Source organism: Zingiber officinale, chromosome 4B, assembly GCF_018446385.1.
Source record: "Zingiber officinale cultivar Zhangliang chromosome 4B, Zo_v1.1, whole genome shotgun sequence".
Taxonomy (NCBI): Eukaryota; Viridiplantae; Streptophyta; class Magnoliopsida; order Zingiberales; family Zingiberaceae; genus Zingiber; species Zingiber officinale.
Window position 1 is genome coordinate 12353477 of NC_055993.1, and position 8048 is coordinate 12361524.

Genomic DNA, 8048 nt, shown 5'->3' on the forward strand with positions numbered 1-8048 from the left:
CTTGGTGGGGAGTCTTAGCAGGTCAAGGGAGTGACCGGATGCTAAGCATGATGTACCAATAGGTCAAGGTTGACCGGATATTGGTTTGGAAGGTTTGGGACTTGGTTTGGGCAAAAAGCAAGCTCTGGATCGATCTGCAGACCGATCCAGCGATACGTTTGTGTATCTGATCGATCTGGTGACCGATCAGATGACAAACAGAAGGTGATCATGGTTCTGTGGGCTTACTGATCGGTCTGGGGACCGATCAGCTTGGAGCCTGATCGGTCCCCGGGACCGATCAGGGACGCTACCACCTGAGGTGGGATCGGTCCGGGGACCGATCAGAGTCCACACAGAGAGTTGGGCAACTCTCTGTGAAAGCTTTCTGATCGGTCTGGAGACCGATCAGCACAGGGCCTGATCGGTCCCCACGACCGATCAGGAGGTTCCCTGATCGGTCCATGGACCGATCAGGGACGGAACAGAAGCGAAGGCTTCTTCCCTGATCGGTCTGTGGACCGATCAGGGTTCTAGCCGTTGCGACGCAACGGCTAGTTTCTTAGTTTCTTCTTCGCAGATATAAAGGGGTCGAGGGCTGCTGCTGCACAGTAACTTCTTCTTTTCTTCTAGAACTTCTGTTCTTCTGCTGCTGAAGCTTCTGCTTCAACTGAGCTTTGATTGAGCTCGCCTCCGAAGCTTCGCGTGAGCTTCCAGTCGTCGACCAGCTGCTGCGTTTGGGTTGTGAAGTTACTGCTTCACCTCCAGTCGACAAGAAAGCAAGCAATTGGTAGAGTGCTATTGTATTCATATTGTATTGCTTTTCTTACTGTTCTTGTACTCTTTGTTTGCTGTTGCAAACGTTTGTGGCGAGGTTTCTCCACCCACAAGGAGTATATTGTATTAGCCGGTTCTCCGGGGACTCATCCACGGACGGATTGACTGGACTCGTCCACCTTACGGACACGCCGAGGAGTAGGAGCCCTAATCTCCGAACCTCGTTACATCCTTGTGTTAAAGTTTGGTTTTCTTCTCTTTCATTTCTTTGTATTTTCCGCTGCGCTAACACATTTTGTAGAAAGAAACGACGATTTGGGGTCGGTTATTCACACCCCCCTCTCTAGCCTCCGAGTACGAACGATCTTAACATCATGATGTCACTCCTATCATATAGGAGGGATAAATCCCATCTACATCACTCATATCCCTCCGCATAATTTGTTACATACCAGTAGTCGCCTTTATACTCCACCCATTTACGGGTGACATTTGACGAAGCCAAAGTATGCAACTCCTTATGTAGGGAATTATGGTGACTTCAGGTCCAAGGACTGATAGTCATACTAATAGTCACATGAGAAAGTATATGACACTCATATAACGATCCATGATATGTTCTCATAGCGGGTCATTCAGTATACATTCTCCAATGCATACCCATGTGTTAACTTGATATCTCTATATCCATGACTTGTGAGACCAAGTCATCGAGTTGACCTACATGCTAGTCTCATCGTATTAACATTGTCCCTGAATGTTAATACTTGACTAGGAATGATTAAGAATAGTGTTCTCTATATCATCTCATTATCGATTCAACCAATCGATTGACATAGATAAGAATCTTCTACTCAAGGACGTTATTATACTTAGTTATTTGGCACCAATACAAGTAAGTATAATAACCATAAAGAAATACCTTTATAAATATATAGTAATATGATACATCAAGTCCATACAACAATCATCACATAATTTGCTCTAGGGCTTTCACTAACAGTCTCTCACTAGTACTAGTGTCAATCAGTATAGGGTATAATACCCAATGACCTAGTGTGACCATCATGCTTTCTCTGTGCCAAAGCCTTGGTCAAGGGATCAACAATGTTAGCCTCTGTGGGTACTCTGCAAATTTTCACATCTCCTCTATCGATGATCTCTCGAATGAGATGGAAACGCCGTAGTATGTGTTTGATCCGCTGGTGTGAGCGAGGTTCCTTAGCCTGCGCAATTGCTCCATTGTTGTCACAATAGAGCTCTATAGGATCGGCTATGCTAGGAACCACCCCAAGCTCAATAATGAACTTGCGGATCCAAACTGACTCCTTTGTTTCTTTTGATGCAGCAATATACTCGGCCTCTGTTGTAGAATCAGCAACTGTGTCCTGCTTCGAACTCTTCCAGCTCACAGCACCATCATTCAAGAAAAATATGAACCCAGACTGCGATCTATAGTCATCCTGGTTAGTTTGGAAGCTGGCATCACTGTAACCCTTTACAGCTAGCTCGCCATCACCTCCATATATCAAGAAATATTTTTTAGTCCTTCTCAAGTACTTAAGAATATTCTTGACTGCTATCCAGTGACGCTGACCTGGATCCGACTAGTATCTACTCGGCATGCTCAAAGCATACGAAACATCAAGACGAGTACATAGCATGGCGTACATGATAGATCCTATGGCTGAAGCATAAGGGATCTTATCCATGCGGTCTCTCTCCTCTCTAGAAGAGGGACTTTGAGTCTTCGAAAGATTCACACCATGTGACATCGACAAAAATCCTTTCTTGGAATTCTGCATGACAAACTGTAGTAATACCATGTCAATATATGTACTTTGACTTAGGCCAAACAATCTCTTAGATCTATCTCTATAGATCTTTATACCTAGAATACAGGCTGCTTCCCCTAAGTCTTTCATTGAGAAACAATTCCCCAGCCAAGTCTTTACAGACTGCAGCAAAGGGATGTCATTTCCAATAAGTAGTATGTCATCCACATACAATACCTGTGTTCCCAACAACCTTCTTGTAGATACATGGTTCATCTTCATTCTTGACGAAACCAAACTGTTTGATCGCATCATTGAATCGAAGATTCCAGCTCCGAGAAGCTTGCTTTAGTCCATAAATGGACTTATGCAGCTTGCATACTCTGCCAGTATGCAATGGATCTACAAAACCCTCAGGTTATGTCATGTACACATCCTCGAGCAAGTTTCCATTCAGAAACTCAGTTTTAACATCCATCTGCTAGATCTCATAATCGTGGTATACTGCAATAGCAAGCATGATCCGAATGGACTTAAACATCGCTACTGGAGAAAAGGTTCATCATAGTCAATATCATGAATTTGCTTGAAACCTTTAGCTACCAAGCGACCCTTATAGGTAATAAGTCCATCCATGCCAGTCTTTCTCTTAAAGACCCACTTACACCCAATGAGTTTGACGTCTTCAGGTGGATCAACCAAAGTCCATACTTGGTTGGTGTACATGGATTCCATCTCGGATCTCATGGCCTCTAGCCATTTCTCAGAATCTGATCTCATCACAGCTTCCTGATAGGAGGTAGGCTCATTCTCAATGAGCATAACGTCATCATAGTCAGGCAAGAGAAATGAGTATCTCTCAGGCTGACGACGTACCCTGTCAGACCTGCGAAGAGGTAGGTCTACTTGAACTGGTTGTTGTTCCTCAACTCCTTGAGCAACAATCTCATCATCCACAACATTTTGTGGTTCCAGTTCAACTTCCATCAAGGCTTCAATGCTATGGTCCATATCTTGAACTTCTTCAAGATCGAACGTACTCCCATTAGTTTTTCTAGAAACAAAGTCCTTTTCTAAAAATACCCCAGTCTTAGCCACAAACACTTTGTGTTGACTGAGAATGTAGAAGTAATATCCCTTCGTTTCCTTGGGATATCCTATGAAATATCACTTATCGGATTTGGGTCCCAGTTTGTCCAAGACTTGACGTCGAACGTAAGCCTCACAACCCCAAATCCTCATAAAAGATATCTGGGCATCTCTCCCAGTCCATATCTTATATGGTGTCTTTATCACAGCTTTGGATGGAACACGGTTAAGTGTGAAGGCTGCTGTGTCTATAGCATATCCCCAAAAGGATATAGGAAGATCTGTGTGACTTATCATATATCACATCATATCTAATAGAGTACGATTCCTCCTTTCGGATACACCATTCCACTGTGCTGTTCCAGGAGGAGTGAGTTGGGATAGAATCCCACACTCAGCTAGATAGTCACGAAACTCATAGCTAAGGTATTCACCATCTCGATCTGATTGAAGTACCTTAATACTCTTGCCAAGCTGGTTTTGTACTTCATTCTTGAATTCTTTGAACTTGTCAAATGATTGTGACTTATGTGTCATCAGATACACATAACCATATCTACTGAATTCATCAGTAAATATAATGAAGTACCTATAACCACCTCTGGCAGTGACATTGAAAGGGCCACATACATCACTATGTATAAGTCCTAACAAGTCAGTTGCTCTTTAGCTGTGTCCACTAAAGGGAGTCTTGGTCATCTTGCCCAGTAGGCATGACTCACATGTCTCATATGATTCAAAATTAAATGAGTCCAGCAAACCATCTTTATGGAGCTGGGATAAGTGATTCTCATTTATATGACCTAAGCGACAATGCCAGAGATAGGTTCGGTTCATTTCATTCGACTTGAACCTTTTGGTACTTATGTTATAGATGGGGTTCTCTAAGTCTAGAATGTAGAGTCCGTTCATCAGAGGTGCACTACAATAGAACATATCTTTCAAATAAACGGAACAACATTTGTTCTTTATTATAAAAGAAAAACCTTTCTTGTCTAAACAAGAAACTGAAATGATATTCTTTGTGAGAGCAGGCACATAACAACATTCATCTAATTCTAGTACAAGCCCAGAGGACAGAGATAGAAAGTAAGTTCCTACAGCAACAACAGTAACCCGTGCTCCATTGCCTACTCGTAGGTCCACCTCGCCCTTCGTCAATGTCCTGCTATTTCTCAGTGTCTGTACATTAGTACAAATGTGAGAAGCACATCCAGTATCTAATACCCATGATGAAGAAATAGAGAGATTGACTGCTATAACATATATACCTGAAGTAGAAACCTCATTTCTCTTCTTCTTAAGATCTTCCAGGTATACTTTACAGTTCCTCTTCCAGTGTCCGGTCTGACCGCAGTGGAAGCAGGTAGCATCCTTGGCAACCCCTCCTTTAGGTTTCATTACCTTGCCTTTGCCCTTGGCTTGGAACTTTCCCTTGCTTTTAGGTTTGCCCTTGCCTTTATGTTTTTGAACCATCAGAATGGAGTTGGGCTTTACCTTCTTAAGGTTGAGCTCAGTAGTTCACAACATGCTTAACAGCTCAGGTAGTGGCTTATCAATTTCGTTCATGTTGTAATTCATGACAAATTGACTGTAACTTTCTGGCAAGGATTGCAAGATCAAGTCAGTGGTCAGTTCTTGGCCAAGTGGGAATTCCAACCTCTGTAGGTTCTCTATGTACCCAATCATCTTGAGTACATATGGACCTACGAGAGCCCCATCTTGTATCTTGCACTGAAATAGTGCCTTAGAGATCTCAAATCTCTCGTGCCTTGCTTGTCCTTGATATAGTTGACGAAGATGTTCAACCATATCATAAGTAGTCATCAACTCGTGTTGCTTCTGAATCTCAGAGTTCATGGTTGCGAGCATGAGGCATGACACATCTAATGCATCATCTTGATGCTTTTTATAAGCATCTCGGTCAGCTCGCGTGGCATTGGCAGGAGGTGCCTTGAGAATGGGCTGCTCCAGGACGTACAATTTTCTTTCTTGTGTGAGAATGATTCTCATATTCCTGTACCAGTCTAGGAAATTAGCTTCATTGAGCTTGTCCTTGTCAAGGACAGAACGGAGGGAGAAAGTGTTCGTGTTTGTCGATATGGTAATCTACAACATAAATAAAGCAGAGAGTAAATATCATATTCGACTGATCATTTAATTAGGTCTTTAACTAAATGATGCTCCCACTAAATTATATGACTTTTGTAGAATCAAGTCATGGATGTGGTTAAACTATACTACTAGATTCATACTAATTAGCTATAATTCTCGTGGGACAAGATCCACATCATACTACGCCTTGAGTTAGCTTTGGCTAAATCGCCCAAGACTTAGTATGATCGGTAGATAACTAATTATCAATTACATCTCTATGCAACTCTTGTTTATCCAACCGTTGGAAAATGCCTATAGTTTTACTCGATCCAATTGAGTTAACTAGTTATACTCAATCTAATTGAGTTTGTACTCACCCAAGCTTTGATAAGCGGGACCAAGATTGTTCCTCCGCACCCTATCAAGATAAAATGCGTTGCTCTGTTTTGGCAGATTCAACAACAACAAATGATCGAGGTAGTGATGGGTATCAAAACTTGATAGGCATTTCGAGTTGACTTGATTAAGATCTAATCTAATCATGAATGTGTATCATATACACATTAAGGCACTAATTACCCTACATTAGCATGCATCACATACACACAATAAAAATAATTTGTGATGAGGTCATAGCCCTACTATGATATTTTCAAGCCAATGAAAAGATCGGACGGTCAACCTAGGGCTAACGACTTCTTCAAGCGTCTCCTTTTGACCGTCATGTGTTGAAATCACCCTCCTCGTAGCTCCTTCTTGAGTGGACCTTCCACCGCTTCATTTTGTACATTACAAATATGAAACTCGAGTTACATTCGAGTCTAAAATCTATTTACAACAGGAACATAAAAGGGGAGGCACGACACGCAGGTCGTATATCATATACAACACGCACAATACAAAAAATGACGCGCAGGCCATATTATGAATTACAACACAATATTATCCAATCAAATTGGGTTTTTGAGCCATGATCATCACAATATCATACATAATTCTAAATTATGTATTTTACATAAATTTCTATAATTTTACTACTATTTTTATCAATTTTATAAGTCACAACTTCCCGGCGGTCCCAATTAGCGATTTTTGGGCGTGATCGTGAGACAATGCCCCTTGTGGGGTTAGGGGCAGCGACCCTTCTCACGAAATGAATATCACGAGTGCCCCATCTTGATCTAACAGCACCTTAAGTCGCTGTCCCAAACAAAATAATTTTATTTGGGCGAGACATTGCCGTTTCGGAAGGTTTTTCTTGGTAGATGAAGCCTACAAGTATCCAAGCACTTGTTGTTTCACCTCTACAAGAAAAATACTCACAAAATCCATAAAAATAGAAAAATTACAGAAACTTACAGACCTAAAACCTTTTCATAATAACAAAAAACAAAATATGTATAAGCTATGCACGTGGCTCTGATACCACTGTTAGCATTTCGAGCAGCAAAAATCAATTTTTGCGTTGCAGAAACCCCGAAGCTAGCCACAGATCCGTGCGAAAATATATAAAATAATCTTGTACATGTTTGTCTACACTAGATCTAGCTTAGATCTACATGAAAATAGCGTTACCTTGTAGCGATGCCCTTCGCTTATCCGGCTCGTCCAAAGGTTGTCGGATCTCGTAGAGTGTCAAGTGAACACTCCTCTACACGTATCCACACAGACAAAAAGGTGGAGAGAACAACTTAGAGTGTGCTAGCACCCTTGAGAAGTCTCGGCAATGGAGGATGAGAGGGAGAGAAAAACTAGAGAGGAAGAAGAAGTGAATGAGCACACCATGCAAATTCATTCACACACTTAAAGTGGTCGGCCACTTAATGGAGGTTTAATACCTCCATAGAACACCAAGAGTCATGGCTCTTGGTCTTCCTCATGAGGTGGCACACAATGATATAGCCTTGATGATGTGGAACATCATCATTGGCCGACCCCATGCCAAGTCACAATGAGGTGACATTTGGTCAAGTCAAACTTGACCCTTCATCTTCCCTCTCAAGTCAAGTCAAACTTGACCTTTTTATCTCCCATGGTTGATCAAACCTAACCTTTGATTCAAGTTAATTTAATTTAATGAATCTCTATTCATTGAATTAAATTGACTCAATAAATCATAGTCAAAATTAGACTTATTCAACACATGAATCAAATTGAGTCCAACTCAATTAGTCTAATTTGAATTACTCTTAATCCAATTTGGTTCATCATATAAACCTAATCCTCTTGGTCCATCATATGAAACTAATCTCCATCTAATTGCTCTTTGTGTGTGACTCTATAGGTTCTTGTAACGTTGGTAATGCTCCTAAACCCATTTAGAAACATAAG